Source organism: Phacochoerus africanus, chromosome 1, assembly GCF_016906955.1.
Source record: "Phacochoerus africanus isolate WHEZ1 chromosome 1, ROS_Pafr_v1, whole genome shotgun sequence".
Taxonomy (NCBI): domain Eukaryota; kingdom Metazoa; phylum Chordata; class Mammalia; order Artiodactyla; family Suidae; genus Phacochoerus; species Phacochoerus africanus.
In genome coordinates, this window is record NC_062544.1 from 196,273,297 (window position 1) to 196,293,361 (window position 20,065).

At 37.0% G+C, this 20,065-nt stretch overlaps 1 long non-coding RNA gene across 2 annotated transcripts in view; it reads left to right on the forward strand.

Annotated features, from left to right (window-relative positions):
- Positions 1-20,065, forward strand: part of LOC125130885 (uncharacterized) — a 544,324-nt gene that overhangs the window by 288,814 nt on the left and 235,445 nt on the right. The window contains exon 2 of one of the 2 annotated variants that reach the window (XR_007135820.1): positions 5,257-5,409. The exons of the other annotated variant lie outside the window; for it this stretch is intronic. This is a non-coding gene — a long non-coding RNA (uncharacterized LOC125130885). The remainder of the gene's footprint in view (positions 1-5,256; positions 5,410-20,065) is intronic. 2 annotated transcript variants of the gene reach the window in all.

The following is a 20,065-nucleotide window of genomic DNA, read 5'->3' on the forward strand; positions in this document are numbered from 1 at the left end:
TGTGAGTAGACTGGGGTTTTGAGCTTTGTGAAGAAAACTACAGAAGTAAAACATCATCCTCATCAAATCTTATCATGGGTCCATGCTATCAATATGACTTTCACTAATGTTTGCCATAATAACTCAACTGAGGTAGTTTTCTCAGATTTTTATATTGTAAAGTTATTCTTTCCCCCTGCTTTCACACTGTACTCTTTGGAAGAAAGTTACTCTAACATCTCATGCTTAAAGAGTAATTGAGAATTATGCTCAATCTCCTTGAGGGCCAAGTACCTGCATAAATTATTTGAAATCCATCTGCAAGGAAGATGTGTCTATTCTCCTCCATTCATTCATTCACTCATTCATTCATTCTTTAATCTTATAAAATTTAATATCAGTATGTACAGATGGTTACATGTTTTATATTTTTGGTTGTAATTCAGTACTACTTAATTTTGTTCCCTAAATATTGGGAACCAACTTTACTTTTAAATAATCATTTGCCACTCTCCTTCCCTTAACATTTTTTTTTTTTGCAAAATTTTAATTTTTTAATTTCCACTAAAGTTTATTGTCTGTCTTTCCACAGATTCTTAAACTTCTTTACATGTTTTACTTGGGGAAAACAATATATATTTTTCATAGTCCTTTTAACTCTATTCAAGATCTAGCTTCCTCATCTGTAAAATGGGAAGAATCTATCTTTTAAAAAGTGTATTATTTTCCATCATTATATATTTCAAGAGATTGGATATAGTTCCCTGTGCTATACCATAGGACTTCATTGCTTACCCATTCTAAATATAATAGTGTGAATCTACTAATCCTAAATTCCTAGTCCATCCCACTCCCTCCCCTCTCCCTCTTGACAACCACAAGTATGTTCTCCAAGTCTGTGAGTCTGTTTCTGTTTTGTAGGTAGGCTCATTTGTGCCATATTTTAGAGTCCACATATAAGTGATATCATATGGTGTTTGTCCTCTTTCTGACTTACCTCACTTACCCCTTAACATTCTTGTTTATTGTAGTATGGCTTAGAGTTTAAATCATATCAACTCAGTTCCAGACAGCTATTTATAAGGGTTTTTCTTCCAGATACTTCCCTTCTTTTCTCTTCCATTATCTTAAGACATTTACAAAAATAATTTATGCATAAAACCCTGCTGATGGAAATGCTTCTAGTTTTAGAAATCTGCCCATATTCACTGAGAAACTGCCCACCCTTGGTTACACTTTTGCTAATTTAGTTTTCATCATGTCTTGTGTGTAGCATCTTGAATACTGACACTTAATAAGTATGAAATGATGATCAATACCAGGCATTAAATATTCTCAGTTGAGAACATAATGAATAGAAACAAAAGGTATGATAAAATTATTGTTTCCTTTGTAGCTGGTTAGCCCAGTTTGAATGTTCTAGAAACATATGATAGAACATCATGTTGTCCAAAATATAAAGAAAATCTATTTCCAGAAGTCTTTTGGAGGGCAAATGGACATTTTGAGCTTATAAATCTGTTGCTCATTATAGATTTTTCTTTATTATGTTTTTCAAGTTCATCTTGAGCCAGAAATTCCTGCATGACCCTATATGATAGAGATTTTTAATTTTTACTTTCCCACCACATTTCAACCAGTTGGTTTCTTTGCCCAAGGAAGGGTTAACTTATTATTTGACTAAAATCCTCCATCTACTATAATGGCCTTAACACATTCTTCTCTACTGAGTTACTAGACATGTGCTATATTCCGGTTATTAGAAATGGAGGTCAGAAAATCTGTACCTACTCCCTAGACAGAATACCTTTTAAATGTTGTTCCCTGGTTGACTTGAACCCAATGTTCTTTAGGAACAGTTTATGCTTTGTTCAAATGGCAGTCACTGGCATGCTTTTTATGAGAGAAGAATTACTCTTGTTTCATCCTGGCTGGCTTATAGTGGGTCTCCTCAATGTCTCTGATGCATGATGTTTGCAAGCCAGACCACTCTTCTATGACTCCATGAAGGTTTCTCAGTTTATTTCTGCTCTGATCTAGCCCTTCCAGGGTTTAAGGATAGTGTATGACACTTTTTACCTACTCTGTAGTGTTGACGTTATCATTAAAAGAAAAAATTCCATGGTGTATTTCACAAAAGTTTGAAAGTGACAGGTTTGTAGTTAATCTTTTCTTTGGGGTCCATTTATGTAAATATTATGAGACTTTTATCTGATTGCTCACTTTTGAGTCTAGCAGTGTGTGTTAGAGTACAGGGACATATAAAGGCAGCACTAGGAAAATTGGAATGAGACTTGCAAAGGGGCCATAGTCAGGGTGTAAGACCTTCTCGGCACATGAGAAGCTAACAGTGTCTAACATAGAGACAACTCTAATGTTTGAGGTACATGTTTCTGCTCTCTTGGTCACAGAGCATTGGAGAAAGACTTTGGGTTTGGGAATTTCTTCTTCTGAGCTCTAGTTTGGCTTTGCCTCTAACTGGTTAGGAAACCAACTACAAGTCACTTAAACTCTCTAGACCCTTGCTGCCTCATAGTGGATTAGACTAAGACATGTTTAACTTTAAGGTCCTGTGATCCTTTAATATATTTTGAAAAATGTTCACAAAGATGCCTATTTTCCAGGTTAACATAGGATTGAATTTTGTGGATATATATATAAGAGAAAAGGATAGGTATAATCATCTCAAGCAACACAAACAAGATGAAAGAAAAAAATGGATTTGAATACATCCCTTCCACACAGATATGTTGAGTGCATGCTGCTGAGAATACAATAGTGAATATGATACAGTCCCTGCCCTCAAAGATGCTGAAGTTTAGACACAAAACATGCCAGTTCCTTCCTCCTCTTCTCTACACTCCTATCCTCTCCTGAAGGAAACCCAGGCTGGCATCAAATCTCTGGTTGGCTTTTTCCAAAAGCTTCAATATCCCAGAGTTGCAGATGGGTGGGGCTGAGACTCTTTAGGAGCTAAATGAATTCAAGAGATTTCCTAGAAGTGACAGTTCCTCTAGTCTCATTATTGTCATGTTTTTGGACTATAAATCACTATACAACCTACTTATTACCTAGTTCCCAAGCTATTAGCATATGTGGTACCTTTTTGCAGATAAGGAAATATATCCCCTCCAGACAAATTGCAGAAATGTGGCTCCTCTGTGGACCAGTTAAGGAAAGGCCCCCATCCTACAGGCAGGTTCAATCCCTCATCAGGGTACCCTGTGCTTTGAGCACATAGCAGGATCTCAGTTGCCTGTCCTGCCCTGAAGAACTGTACACCTCTGCCTGTGTGCTACCTTGCCAGGGAATCCAGGAGTCTTCCTTAGCACAATGCTTCTGTCCAGACATTTACCAGGAAAACATGCTCTCTGGGAGTTGCTATCCTAACAGCACCAGGCTATAAAGACAGCATGTATTTCTTCATGTTTAAAATATGGCACCATATGTGTGAGTTGCCTCAGGATTTGGGTGACAAGGCATCCTATTTTTGTCAGATTGTTCTGGTTTTTACTACTTTTTTCCCCCCCACAGTGTCCTGAGAAGTCCTTCTGAGTAGCAGTGTGTCCTCTTCGAAAAATCAAACCTTTCCTGCAGGATCACAGCCCATGAAATGAGACTATGTAGCGGAATGTTTAGAAGCCCAGCAGCCAATGGCTCTGTGAAAGCCTTATTCTGTACCACATACCTTCTAATTTAATTGGCCTAATGAGTTCAGGCCGATGTGACTAAGTGATCAATTAGGTTCAAGTTATAAGATATTTAAAAATAGGATTAGAGAAGAAAAAAGACATTTGGCAAATTGACTACAGGACAGGGCAGCTGAGAATTCTAGATTTAACAACTGGATGCTTACTTGCTTTATATATATTTTTCCTATCCCTTGAATGCTATGTCATAACAAAACCTACTTAGATGTGCTTGCTTGCTCTCATTTCACTGAAATTCATTTTGCAATACCCCCTCTGTTTTGATTTAAAATATTTTTCTTTCTCTCAACCACAATAAGCCAGAAATTCTGTCTTGTATGAAACATTCAAGAACCAATGAATGCCTGCTATCTGGAAAAGTGAAACGTCTCTATAGAATTCTTATTACCTTTAGACATTGTTAGTATATTCTGTGAAAAACAATACAAAAGAAAACATGAGTTTTAACCTTGTCATGTAACATTAGTTCTGTTTAAACATTAGCTGCTTGGTTCTTATTTGTCTGGTTCAGTGGTTGATTGGCCAAGGAGGGAATTTCAGCATATGGATTTTTTTCCCCCTCTTTTTCAAATGGTTATTAGTGGGAAGAAGTCCTTGGGTCACCTCAGGCCAGTAATTGAAAGTGCTTGAGACAGACATTCTTCTAGCTCTGGGAAGGTTAGAAATTGGGTGTACTTATCAAGCTCAGCTGGTTTTCCAGTAACTTTCTGTGTCTGTTATAAATGTGGGTACTCTGCAGCCTATGGAGTTTCACTGTGTTAGTTTACAAAGACCTTGGTTTTGTTTTTTAAAAGGTTGATTTTGTTTTAGAACTTGGGTCAAACTAAAAAGTATGAATTGGCTCCTCAACTCTGGGAGCAGGAAGTGTTATATTTCTTTGTGTTCAGATAAATCTGGCTCTGTTCCCTGCTAACCCCTGTTTTTGCAAGATTGTTAAGAGTTTAATCGCATCTATTTTTGTTCTGCAACTTCCTTTGGTCATTCAAGGAAATTGGGGGTCTTATACCTTCCAGAAAATTCTAGGAAGAGCCTCTGCTCTGACTGCTGAAATTGCTCTTTGAAGCACATGGATTTGGTGGCACAGGGTACACGTCCAGCTTGGCTACTGTATCTTTGATCCCTCCTAAATCAAGCCTAGACTTCCTGTTATTAGCAGTTCCACATTGCATGGGCATTAGGTCCACCCAGACAGTCTTTATTATTATTATTATTATTTTTTAGAAACTTCTGTGCTTTTCCTGCCTTGAACAATCCAGCTGTTTACTTTGGGAGCCTAAACTTAAGTTCTCTTCCTTGGGGTAACATCTAGATTACAAATCCTCACTCTCCCCTTGAGATGGAGGTAGGAAAAGAATCTCCCTTTCTTTCACAGTAAATCTACAAACATAGCTAAATTCTTAATCTGTGTTTCCTGCCATATTTGATGTCTTAATTTTTTTTTCCATATTCTTGAACTGTTGAGTAAGCTACTAGCATACATAGTTAAGGGTTATGTCACCAGGAAACTCTTTGATGTCTGTGATAATTTTGTTGTTACTGTTTTTTTTTTCTTCCTTTTTTTTCATAGGGGAAAGTATGAAGTCATCTTTCTCATTGCTCTCCTCTTTAAGTCCAAGAGCAAAGTACTTCTAAAAGGCAGGCTTTGTGGTTCGCATGGAATGTAAATAGCTCAAATGGCCCCACTTCCAAGAAGCCTTCTTTAACCCTAAGGCTGAATGAAGTAAGTGCATTCTTTTGTTTTCTACTGTATTCCCAGCAATACTTTGATTGCACAAACTCCCATCTCTAGAGAGTGCTCTGATTTTTCCTCTTATTCATTCCAAGAAGAAAGGTCAATATCAAGGACTATGTAGGACCAAGGTCCTTTTTGGGGGGTGGTGATATAAATTTCAGTGCTGTGAGAGAAGATAGAAGATGTTCTAGTAACCTCTAATTTACATGTGGGTGCCAGTGAAAATGAGATTCAGATTTGGAGTTATTTGGAAAGAGACACGTGTGTTCTTCATGGTACTACAAGTCAACCAGATGGAGGGAGGGTACAATGTTGGGTGAAAGTTGAAGGACAGAGGCAAAGCTGGGGTCCTGTTTTCCTCTCTGCTTGGTACCCTGGAAGATCTGGTCTCACCTGTTATGATTGGCTAGGGAGCTTTTACAACTCAGAGGAACCCAAAGAGAACTTAAGCTCTTGGTTTCTGTCATCTTTCCCTCCCCTGCCTGTTCTTAAAAGAATCTATTCCTGTTTCCCTAGTTTAAAAATAATTGTACTCTCTGTTGCTTTGTAGATATTTTCATTCTGATTTGAGTTGCTTGATTCTGATATTTGACCTGTGCTCTGTATAATATTTCTATTATTTTCAAACTTGCCTTGATGGTCGACGTTCTCTGGTCTGTACAATTTCCCATTTATTAAGATGCCACATGTTTTATCATTGCTGTGAATTTCATCCTCTGGAAATTTTCCTTGGCTTAAAGCTATATCAGGTCAGAAAAATGTGGCTACATGACATTTTAATAGAATGTAAACAAATACTTTAGAGGTCACTGTTTACTTCTGAGATTCTGGGGTTCAGACTTCTTAGAGGGCTGCAGCCTTAGAGGGGGGGATAAAGACTATTTTGGAAACAGCATCACATCATGACAGCCTGGAAATCAACACCAGGATAGGGAGTACTAAGAGAGCAGGCTGTCTTCTTACCACTGCCTTTTAATTTGATCAAGATATGGCTACACATTTATAATTTTTTAATTAAAAATCTGTATGGAAGGAGAGAGCTCATGGCTACCCCAGAAACCATGGTAAACATTTAGAAACAGCTAATCTGTCTATGGAGTTCATTTGAAAGAGAGAGAAGAACTGCAGAAAAGGACTGTGATCCAAGTGCCTTTAAAGATATGACTGTGCACATTTTTCCTGCACAGTCTTGTGCATCAACTTCTGCTCTTTTTTTTTTTTTTTTTTTTTTTTTAAGGCCAGTGTTCAAAACAACACTTGGGATATTTGCCTGACTTTTGTGTGACTCTCGAGATGGGTTCAAATCCATGGATTAATGAAAATAACTGGCCTATAGCAAATGCTGAAAATGTTTTTGCAAACATGGGCCAAATTTTAGTTTTATTATAAAATGTAAATGGTTTTGAGTTTTGTACTAACATATCATACAAAAGTAATATGCTGTTCTTCCAGATGGGTTCAGTGTCTATGGCATGCTGTCTGCTACTCTCACATGTAGTTGATATAGAGGATGATGGTGAGGGAGGGACAAAAGTTTGTTCTTATGTGGGGAAATGTGAAGGCTTTGTGGTTTATGGCAAGTAAGAGCTAGATTAAAAAAAAATACCACTGTAATAGCAGCTTTATCTAAATAGTTTTAGGGAAAATGGCAAAGAACCAATATTTTACTGAATGATTCATGCTAGGCATTGTGCTTTGTGCTTGACATGTATTATCTTGTTCATCATCACAGTAATCTGTGAAATGGGTATTCATTTTCCTTTTAACTGGGAATTCATTTGACTTTGGATTCTACAAATCATCTCTTTGTCCTGGTTACATATTAGATATGTGTATTTGAATATCTATTAAACAAAGGATGCTTTGTTGGCAAGGAGTCAAAAATATCTTCCATTTAGAAGCTGACCTGACTTGATTATGTTTCCAGTTTATGCATAGGTCTGCAAATACAGAACTGCAGGTTGTTTACTGTACGAATCTTTGTTCAGGCAACAAGTGGGGTTATAATCCAAACCCTAGTCCACTTGCCATGGTGCATGCTTTGGTCAAGATTGTGTCTGCTGGGAGGAAGCACCTTTTTCTAGTTTGCTTATTTATATTTGCTGTGACTCTGCTGATGCAGATCCCTTGCAACAAAGGAACAGCCCAGGAAAGGAACTTTGAAACTTTAGTATCCTCTTGGTCCTGGTATCTTGGGATGTTTGTCTCTTCATTTTCCCCTTCTTTGTCATATGTCTTGGGACTATCCCTTGGAACTCCATTTGTCCTGACTGCTGGTCTCACTCTGGGACTGGACAGGAAAATGGCTGGTCTGAGTAACCTCCTTCTCTTCCTCTCTCCACTTACCACTGGGCCTGGGGAGTGGGCATGATCCAATGTCTCTTGACCTTTTCTAGGCATTGCTCTTTATCAACTGCTTAGTGCATATTCACATTATCCTTATATTCTTTCCCCTAAAACTCCATAGATGGCCAGGAATGTATACATGTATTTAAAACCCCAGAGTTTCAAACTTTGGGAAATAGTTTAAAGAAAAAATTGATTGAAATGCTGTCGATTCTTTAGCAAATATGTATAGCTACATAGATAAATGAGTTTTAAAAAAATACAAAGAGGAAAGGATTGTAAATTAATTTAAAAATGTTCATTAAACATCTGCTTGATCTGCATGTAGCAGTATATTACATGCAGAAACAGAATATGAAAAAATTAAGATGTGAAAATGAAATTATAATTTAGTTTAAAAAGATGTGAAAACCATCAATGTAACATATCTCATATTTAACCTAAGTGTTCGGAGACAGGGACACCATGGTATCAGATATGTTCTCCAAGCTCTGACTCTTATGTCCCATGCCATCCTGCAAAGTTGGCTGATCTTTGGTCTTCATTTCCTTTATCTGTAAGTGAAACTCAGCTCTGTAATATCTTCCTCCCAGGATATTATGTGCCTGGAATGAGATAATGGATGCACAATACTTTAAAACGTATAAAGCTCTTTATATATTTAAGTAAACCTTAACATTAATCATCTTTTGCTCTTTACAAAGAAAGATTAAAAAGAGTACTGATAGTTTCTCTCAAAAAATAATTTTTCTTTTTTAAATAACATATTTCGTGTGAAAAATGTGGCAAGACTAAGGTATAAAGTAAAATATAAAAAAAACCCACTAAATAAACTATAACCCCCCAGTGATAAGTATGGTTCATGTTTATATATGATTTTTAAAATCTTCTATAAATTTACATTAATTTTTCAAAGCTGATATACTGTTATATACAATTTTAAACCTATTATTCAACTTTATATCAGTTTAAAGCTTTATCGAAAGCAAAAAAAAAAAAAAATTAAACAAACAAAAAAGGAGTTCCCATCATGGCTCAGTGGTGATGAACCCAACTAGTATGCATGAGGACATGGGTTCAATTCCTGGCCTCACTCAGTGGTTTAAGGATCCCGCATTGCCGTGAGCTTTGGTGTAGGTCACAGATGCAGCTTGGATCTGGCATTGCTGTGGCTGTGGTGCAGGTAAGCAGCTGCAGCTCTGATTCAACCCCTAGCCTGGGAACTTCCATTTGCCATGGGTGTGGCCCTAAAAAGACCAAAAAGAAAAAAAAAAAGATTTACAGGAAGCACATGGGCAGCCATCTTTCTGGGCTATCAGCAAATGTCAGTTTTAGATCTATTTCAGTGATTTTTGCCCAGTAGCACTTCCTAACATTTTCATTGGATTTATATACAAAATTGACACATCTCTGTAGTCATTTATGTATAAACTCAAAATATAGTAATTTTTCCTTTATCATGTTAAACATTTTTAACCAAAACATTATATGTTCAGGCTTTCAAATCATGTCCTCTTTCATGAGGTGAGAAACTCAATCTCAAGACACTCAAATAAGAATATCTTAAGTGAAACAATAATATATGGAAACACTAAAATTCCTGGTTGCTTTTCTTGACCCCTCATGCTATGGTGTAAATAAAACTTTAAAAATACTGGAGGAATTCTCAAATATCTTGGCAGTGTAGAGGTTTTGGGGGGGGGCGGTGGAGATTACCTGGAAGTTTAATTCTTTTGAAAATTGGGATTTTTTTTTTGAATTTTTTGAATGCTTTTCTTAGTTGAAGGCACACTGGGAGTTTCACATAATATATGTTTTAAAAAACTCAGTTTCCCAGGGACACTGGTAAATATACTTTGTCTCCTTTGGACCATTTAATTTGTGTCATTTGTCTCATCTTGCTTGATTAATCACACCAGCATGCTCGTAGTTACATGCATTATCTTAGGTGACATGATACTTTCTTTCTCAATCATGATAAATGTAAATTGGAAAAACATTCCTTTTGGGCATATCATTTTTCTCTTTTTAAACCAGTTTTGTCTTGAAATAAAACAGAGGAAATAGTGGCAATTGCAATTATAAGTGCAATAAGGTTTTATCTTATAATGCTTCAAGGTTTTATGCCCCTTCTATCTAATTCCTATCTTCCCCTCCCCCTTTCCATCCCTTTTTTCTCTGTAGGTCAGGTTTTAGCAAGGGATAAAACCTCACAAGGATATTTAGAGGGTGAGAAAATGTTAGGATGAATCTGAATCTCTTTATTAATAGTGAGTTGCATAATAAATGCCATGAGGTTGGTAGGTTTTACTGCGTCTGTTAAATATTAACAGTACTTGTACTTCATGGGATATTGTTGAAGCTCATGGATACTGCTCAGCCAATCACAAAGAAACAGGTTTCCATGGAAGCAGTAGCACAGATTAGTTTCATTCTCAATGGAATCCACACAGCAAGACAGATCTGTAAAAATAACCCATGTAAAATTGAAGCAAAATATTTCTGGGTGTTTATTTTGTGCCTTTTAGAGTGTGTGTCTGTTTTCCATTTTAAAAATAAACTAAAAATATCTAGGTACTCAGGAGAGCTTCCAAAAAAGCTAAATCTCTTACCCCTGGCTGATTGATTGATTGTTCTTTTTGGGCATGCATACCTGTGTGTTTGAAGGGCACAACCCTTTCCTTGTTACCTTCTTGAACACAACATTTTAAACCAAATTTTAAGATGAAAAACAATATTCTGAATGTGTGGTGAGCATAGACTATCTTAAAGAACATTCGTATATCAATAATAAAGAAACATAATTGTTTTTTATTCTCCTATATGAAAGGCTTTGATAACCCTGGACCTTTATTTTACAGGAGAAAACAGGCTCAGAGAGGTCAAGTGAACTCTTCAAGGCTATAGAATTAATAAGTGGCAGAACCTGGTTTCCACTCCTGGTTTACCTGTTGGTAAATACTGTAATCCCAAATTACTATGACATGTGTTTATTTTCATGAAGGAGAGCATCAGTATTATTTAAATGTCCCTGAAATCAAAAACACATTATCTATCTCCATTCATACATACATATATTCATATATACACACATGAAACCCTGCTTGCTCCTTTTGCTATTGCCCTCATAATAAGCACTGTGTTTTTAGCTGTAACATAGCACTTTTTCTACTGCAGTGACTGTTTTCACCTGTTTCCTCAGGGCTAGGCTCTGAGCCCTGGTGATCATAGACAGATTTAGGCTGATCTGGATATTTCCTGAGGCTAGGACTCTGCTTGGCACAATTGCTACTGTATATAAACAGAGTTGATTTAGAATCTACATGAGTTTGAAGGACAAGCAAAAGATTTTTTTACATAAACCCTTAGCAAAAGCAAAATCATATGAGGGCAGGGGGATGTTGTTTGAATAAATTAAAACTTTTTGCTGCTCTATCCCATAAACCAAGAAGTGTTCCTGGTACACTTGAAAAAATGACTGAGAGAAGTATCTTGAAGCTTTTTGGAAGCATTATTCTTCAATTTTTAGTATTCTATTATAAAAACATGTTATATAATATTTATTCAAATTATAAAATTAAAAAATTGTCTAAGTACTTTAAAGTAACAAAGGTGGATTACAAATAATAGACCTAGCCTTTCAAGACAAGTTTCTTCCTCTCTTATTTTCAATTCTTGAACTTGCTTGGCTGACACAGACACTTCATATGTTGGTTAACATTGAGGAATCAAGTTCTTTCAATGTTTAGATTTTTTTAAAGATACATTTGATATATCAAAACTCTCTGAAAATGTGGCTTATGGAAATTCCAGGGCCAGGGATTAAATCCAGGCCACAGCTGCGCATGCTGCCGCAGCTCTGGCAACACCAGATCCGTCAACCCACTATGCTGGGCCAGGGATTGAACCTGCACCTCTGCAGCAACCTGAGCCATAAGCTGCTGCAGTGGGTTTCTTAATCCACAATGCCTCCTCGGAAACTCCTAATTCCCTCTTTTGATAAATGGAGACTATTGGATGTGAACTAACCTTTTCTTTATGACTCAGCACCATCACTGTATTATTTGGAAACTGTAGGGTTGCAGAGTGATATCCTCAGGTGTCAGAGCTTATAAAGAATGGTTTCTGTCTGTTCGATTTCTCTTTTGATTTCCCCTTCGTCATCTCTGATTATTTGCACTGGTTTCCCTGGCTCTGCTTCATAAATATAGTCCATTATATGTCTAATTTCATGCCATCTTTTGCTAAGGCTGATCTATGGGTTTTATGGGGTACCAGATAAGTAAGCAAGTTTAATCAGCTACCATAAGGTGAACCCTGAATATTTCAGTTAGCTCTTTCACATAGGCTTCAGAGTGACTCCATTTATTTTCCTTTGCAAAATGCATGAACTTGGCTTAAGGATATTCCTTATCAGTGCTAGGGTCTTTTTTTATGTTGTTATCATTGTTCAGTTTTCAAGAGAGAAAGTATATTTGGATGAGTTTCCATAGAGTCATCTGCTAAATATGTGAAACTATTATAATTTGCAACAAAGACTATAACCTACTTTGTTATTTTGAAGAGGAGACATTTAAAAGGCAGTTTCCTTTGGGAATGTTTCTAGTAATAGTCATGACATATGTATGAATATATGTGTATATGTATATATACATAGATATATGTGTATTTATACTTCTTTGAATTCACTTATTTTCACTTATATTGTTTCTGAAAAGATTTAAAGTAACAGTAGTGAAAATAGGAAATGAAAAATGGGTAAAGTTCATGGGCTTACATAATAGTTGCCAACACTTACCTTTTATTAAATTTACAGCCAGGTAATTTTTAGTTCTTTTGAGACATAACTATGTTCAAACTGTTTGTGGGATTGTGGCAGGATGTCCTCCTTTGATTACAAGTAACTTTGGAGGCTGCTGTGGCTTGATCACAGTTACAATCTTAGAGAAGTACAGTTTTGCTCTTTAAATTATCTAGATGAATTTTTTTTCAAATGAATATATAGGGAACATCACAGGCCACTGTTTTGTTTTGTTTTGTTTTTTTTAATGGCTACACCCATGGCATATGGAGCTTCCCAGGCTAGGGGTCAAATTGGAGCTGTAGTCGTCAACCTACACTACAGCCACAACGCCAAATTTGAGCTCCATCTGCGACCTACACCACAGCTCATAGCAATGTCGGATCATTAACCCACTGAATGAGGCCAGGGATTGAACCTCTGTCCTCATGGAAACTGGGCAGATTTGTTTCCGCTGAGCCATGACAGGAACTCCCAGTTTTTTTCTTTTCTTTTGTTTTGTTTTAAGCTATTAATTTATAACAAGCAGTTGAGATAACTAGAAATAGTCAGGGAGTCCAGAGGGAAATGATTCAGGCTACTCTTTTGACAAGATATCAACTAGTGCAACTGTTACCTTTCTTACTTTAAGGCCTGGTGCTGAGGTTTTCTCATGAGAAGTCTTGCAGTGTTGATTCAACCAGGATAGTTGATGTTTTAAAACAGTTTGATAGCCGTGTCTCCAGACCTGGCAGGAAGAGTAGCTCCTCTCCTAGTGTGATTTAAAGGGCAGTCTAAGTTCAGTCTGCCCCATGATCTCCTCCCCAGTGGCCTTATTTCACTTGAACATTTTCACAGTTAGAGATATTCCATCAGGTAAAGACCATGTCTCCAGAAGGCCCCAATAAACAAGACTATATTTTACCTGAATATATCATTAATGCCCTTTCTGAACACATGAGCAGATTAACAAATTTAAGCAGCTTTCACCAGCCAAGGGCAGAGCGTGAGTGACTGAGATACAAGAAGAGAACCTTTAGGATGGGAATGTCTGAAGCAAGAAGTGTTGTCCTAGGAAGACCTGGGAAGTAAGGGGTGGGTGGGTGGGGAAAATATAAAGCCATTGCATACATGGGGTTGCACTTGCTGACTACAGGAGGGTGACAAAGGGGAGGGAGGTGAGGGGTGGAGAACTTCTATGCAGTTGTGCTCCAGCCTGGTTCCACTTTTTGGAGTAACATTGATAAGCTAGGAGTAAATAAATTGTGTCTTTGAGTGGTCTTGACCTTTTCCAATTAGGTTGTATAATAGTTTAAAAGCAATAACTTCCTCAGCTTCCTGACTCAACATCCCACCTAATTAACTAAATCCTTTTGACCTCTTGTGGTGACTCATCTTTGCTTCAGACTCTGAGACCACACTGGCCTACAACTAAAAGTATTTAAAGAAAGCATTGAATGTCTTTTCTTTGTCTTGCCCCAATGTTGTGCCCCAGTTTTAGATTTTTCATCTTTGTTATTGAGGTCAAACGATTACTTTGCATCCAAGATATAATAACTAAATCCCAGTTCCACTCACTTATTCATTCACCAGATATTTATTGGATACTTGCTAGGTGTCAGGTACTGGGCTCAGAACTAGAAACACAAAACAAATGAAACATGGCCCTGACCTTCAGAAGGTACCTTTAGTGCTAGAGAACTTGCCTTCATACACGGGGTGGCTCCTGAGGGCCCTCCATGACTGAGGTCTGACCTTATGTCAGGAAGCTCCTGTCCTCCATTCTCTTCCCTTCCCCTGAGTATGAAGACCTGCTCCAGAACCCCACTTCTTGATTGAACCCAACTTTCATGTCATAGGAGCTTGTGCTTAGAAGGCTTTCAGGAGAAAAAAAATTTTTAAATATATTTAGAAATTCTCCAGAAAGCCTTTGAGATGTCTCCTGTTTGTTCCAAGGGTTGTACATTTTCCTTCATTGTCTTCAGAGAAAGGTGGTAGGATTCAATGCAATAGAAGGCACACCCATTTAAAGAAAACATCTGCATCCTTGAAATTCCAGTCATTTAAGTTCTTTGGCAGATTGCTCTGTGCTTTTATGTGGTTTCTGTGAAAATGCAAGAAAAATGCTCAATTCTGGGTCTTTGAGAAGTGTTAGTATTCACTGATTTTTAGTGAAAATTTTCTTCATTTTGCTCTAGAGGGTTTCTTTTTTCTTGCTTCCTCCCTTCTTTCCTTTCCTTTCTTTCTTGCCTTTTTATAGTAAGGTAATTTAATCATTACTTGATTATCTTTGTGGAAGAGATGGCTAGTTTTTCTTTCCTTTTTAATTGACTGTATTTGTCATATAACATTGTGTAAATTAACGGTGTATAGTGTGTTAATTTGATACATTTATATATTGTAACATGATTGCCATTGTGTCAATATTTAGCACCTCTATCACATGAAATTATTGTCCTTTTTTAAATGGTTGAGATAAGTTTTAGTCTCTTAGAAAGTTTGATGGTTGTCATATAATATTGTCTATATCCATTATATTGTGCGTTAGATCTCTATGGCTTACTACTTGTTGCAAGTTTGTACTCTCAAATAAAATTTATATTTCATGTGACTGTCTTTATTGTGATATTCTCTTTACAATTTTTTTAATTTTTATTTTTTATATATGATTTTTATTTTTTCCATTGTAGGTGATTTACAGTGTTCTGTCAATTTCTACTGTACAGCAAAGTGACATAGTCATACATATATACATAAATTCTTTTTCTCACATTATCCTCCATCATTATCCACCACAAGTGACTAGACATGGTTCCCTGTGCTATACAGCAAGATCTCATTGCTTATCCACTCCAAATGCAATAATTTGCATCTATTAACCTCAGACTCCCAGTCCATCCCACTCCCTCCTCTTCCCCCTTGGCAACCACAAGTCTGCTCTCCATGTCCATGCGTTTTTCTGTGGAAAGGTTCATTTGTGCCGTATATTAGATTCTAGATATAGGTGATATCATATGGTATTGGTCTTTCTCTTTCTGACTTACTTCACTTGGTATGAGAGTCTCTAGTTCCATCCATGTTGCTGCAAATGGCATTATTTTGTTCTTTTTTATGGCTGAGTAGTATTCCATTGTGCATATATACCACATCTTCTTAATCCATTCATCTGTCAATGGACATTTGGGTTGTTTCCATGTCTTGGCTATTGTGAATAGAGCTGCGATGAACATGTGGGTGCATGTGTCTTTTTCAAGGAAAGTTTTGCCTGAATATATGCCAAGAGTGGGATTGCTGGGTCACATGGTAGTTCTATATTTAGTTTTCTGAGGTACCCCCATACTGTTTTCCATAGTGGTTGTACCAGCTTACATTCCCACAAACAGTGCAGGAGGGTTCCCTTTTCTGTACACCCTCTCCAGTGTTTATTATTTGTTGACTAAAGAAGGTTAACTTTATCCCTCTACCTCCAATCCCCTGGTAACCAGCATTTTACTCTGTTTTTATGAACTTGATTTATTAGATTCTATGTAATAAGTGAGATCGTAGAATCTTGTTTATCCATTTATCCATTGATAGGTACTTAGGTTTTTTTCTTGGCTAGTGTGTATAATGCTGCAATAAACTAGAATACGCATATCTCTTTGAAATCCTGTTTTAATATCCCTTGAGTATATATGCCCAGAAGTGGAATTCCTGGATCATATGGTAGATCTACTTTTATTTTTTGAGGAACTTCCATATTACTTTCCATAGTGGTTGGATTTATTTATGTTTCCACCAACAGTGTACCAAGGGTTCCCTTTTCACCACATCCTCAAGAGCACCTGTCGTCTCTTGTCTTCTTATTAAATAGTCATTCCAGCATGTGTGAGTTGATATATATCTCATTGTGGTTTTGATTTGCATTTCTCTGATGATTAATGATATTGAGCATCTTTTCATGTACCTGTTGGACATTTTGATGTCCTCTTTGGAAAAATATCTATTTAGCTTTTCTACCCATTTTAAAATCAGATATTTTTTTTGAGTTGAATGCATTATTTATGTATTTTGGATACTAACCTTTTGTCTGATATATGGTTTGCAAAAATTTTTCTTTAGTCTGTATGTTGCCTTTTCATTTTAATTGTTTCTTTTCTGTGAAGAAGTTTTTGAATTTGATGTAGTTCTATGTGTTGATTTTTTGCTTTTGTTTTTTGTGCTTTTGGCATCATATCAAAAAAGTCACTGCCAAGAATAAGGTTAAGGGGTTTCTTCCTTGTTTTTTCCTAGGAGTTTTATGGTTTCAGATCTTATGTTTAAGTCTTTTATATATTTCAAGTTAGTTTTTGTGGGTGTTGTGAAATTGGGGTCCAATTTCATTGTTCTGCATATATTTATCCAGTTTTCCCAGCACCGTTTGTTGAAGATACTGTCCTTTTCCCATCGGGTTCTTGGTACCTTTGTCAGATATTAGTCAACTGCTTATGCTGGAATGTAATTCTAGGCTCTATATTCTGTTGCCTTGGTCAATGTATCTATTTTGGTGCCACTACCAGACTGGGTTTATTATTATGGCTTTGTAGTATAGTTTGAAATCTGGAAACATAATATCTCTAACTTTGTTCTTTTTAATTCAGGATTGCTTTGGCTATTCAAGGTCTCTAATGGTTATACATAGATGTTAGGATTGTTTCTTCTATTCTTTTGTGAAGAATGTCTTTGGTAATTTAATGGGGATTGTATTGAATCTGTAGATGGCTTTGGGTAGTTCAGACATTTTAACAGTATTTGTTCTTTTGATCCATGAACAGAGGATATCTTTCCATTTGTTCATGTCTTCTATTTGTTTCAGCAAAGTCTTATAGTTTTCATTACATAAAGAGTTGGGTAGGTTTTCCTGCTACAAATGACTGACTCCTTTCAATAGGGTAGAGCTGCCATGAGAAGCTGGTTACCCAGCTAGAGATCAAATTTCCCAGCCTTCATGTCGATGTGATTTCTTCTCCCAGTGGAATGAGAGCAGGAGAGATGTACTCACCTCTAGTACCAAGTGGTTAAGAAGTAACCATGAGGAGGCTTCCTCATGCTTTCTACTCCTGTTTATACAGAATCCAGCACAGGAAAAAAAAAAAACAGTCATGGGGGATGAAGACACAGAATGAGAGGAGCCAGTTGCAGAAATATCATTCAGGGAAAATCCACTCCACCTTGAAGAATACCCATTTATGGGAGTGAGAAATAAACTTGTAAGTTGTCAAACATTAAAGAGTTGGGAGTTTATTTGTTACTGCAACTAGTATTTTTCACAGAATTCTGTGTGCTTAATACAAATCACATACCTAGGTACTGGTGGTGACACAGATATGAATAAGAAACATTCAGAATTTTAAAGGAAAGAATACAAACCTAAACATTTGAAGGAAGGAAAGAAAACTATAAGACGAAGCAGAGTTTCATCAGCTAGAAGTTGAATAAGACTCTGAATTGCAAGTGACAGGCATCCAATTTGAATTAGCTTTATCCAAGGGGGTATTTATTAGCAGAATGCTCATTTTATGAATAAATGGATCGAAAACCAAGCAAGGATGCAATTGGTTCCTGGAAGAAAGTGGGATAAGAGCCTTACACACTCTTTGCTGATCAGTTATGGCTAGAGGAACAGGGGTGTGAAAGAAATGGTACCTCCTGTGGATACCATAAGACTAGTTGGGGGTTGGGAGAACAATACTCAGAAGTACAGAAAGACACTTTTATTCTCAGAAGAAAGGAAGAGGTATTTAGCAGACAAAATAATTTGTTTCCTCTGCAGATGGAGTAGTTATTTGCAAATTCACCTTCCTTTTTTTCTTTTTTTTGGTTTTGTTTAGTATGTTTTGCCTTGTTAACATTTCCTGTTTTTATATCTAGCTCCTGAACCTGAATTAGATCTTTCCTTTTTGTTCTTCTGCCTTTTCCCATCCCCAGCAATGCCTTGTATATAATAGGAGCTTAACAACTATTTTTTATTGGCTGGCTGAGAAAAAGTTATCAGAGAAATATAGTGTTCCTAGATTTCTTTAGGTTGTCTTAAATGAAGACACTCTTTTCTCATCACCAAATCCTGCCCCTCTACATGAAACTTCAACTCCAGCCAGTTATGGTTTCTGAACATGCCTTGGAAGCAGCTACCTCTGATATTTCTGGGGTGTTCTCCCTACTTTTGCTTCCCTTGGGAATCTGGCCTCTTTTTCTCAACCAGTCCAAAGTCCACCAACCATGCCTGATAAGGCCCAGGGAAAATACCACCCCTGCTGGGAAGCCTTTGCAGCCCACCACAGGGCACAGTGGTTTTGCTGCCTCTGAATTCATCACTGTGTACCATCTCTTGATACGTGCACATGTCTTATTACATTGCCCTTGTTTACTTTTACACTATTAACATTATTAACAATAAAAAATACCCCACATATAGGATAGCTAAGAATCTCCAAATAGTCACACTCATACAGTGCTTTCTTAAATGAATATTTCCTTTTTTTTTTTTTTTTTTTGCTTTTTAGGGCTGCTCCCATGGCATGTGGAAGCTCCCAGGCTAAGGGTTGAAAGAGAGATATGGTTGCCAGCATATGCCACAGCCACAGCAACACAGGATCCCAGCTGCATCTGCGAACTACACTACAGCTCATGGCAATGCCAGATCCTTAACCCACTGAGCAAGACCAGGGATCAAATGCACATCTTTATGGATACTAGTCAGGTTCATTACCATTGAGCCACAACAGGAACTCCTCCTTTCATTTTTAAATTTAAGGGATCTGCCAAATGGTTGAGTGGAACATATCATAACTCTCTCTCTCTCTCTTTTTTAAGATACAACCTTAGGGATAATGAAAGCTATTGTATAGAGAGAAACCAGTCAGGCTACTATTGACTGTGCAGAGAAGCAGTTTCTATACTGTCGTAAATGGTAATCATTAATTAGATTGCTTTTCTTACATTGCCCTGTACAATGGTAGATGGTACATGTGGTAATCTGAATGTGATATGTATGAAACTCACAGGATGTGTGAAAGGAGGTGAGAAAAAGCTGGGCTGTAGAAGATTAAAAGCTACCACAGTTTCTGACAGGATGCAGTGTGTGAAGATTAGAAAATACTTTGACTCTGAAGTGGGGGGAAAGCAGGGAGAAGTTTAAATATTTGAAAACAGTTTCACCTTGCAGTTTCCTTACCCTCAGCTGCACTATACACCATCTGCTTCTATGATTCTGCCCCATGTCTTTGTGTGCTCTCTGGAATCCTCCTGCTGCCTTCATTGGCTTCTTTTTGATCTTGATTGGCCCCTGTCTGCAAATGACACAGAGATCAGAGACCGTCTCTTATTTTGTGGCTCTTCTACAAAATTATGACTGAGCCCTGCTTGCAGGTGAAATAAATAACTCTTGGTTTTAGAGACATATGTCCTCTCAACTTCTCAAAAACTCTTTTCATTAATTGATAAAAATATAACACGGAGTTTGATATTTGAGGAATTCATAGGATAATAAAAGGTTAAAAA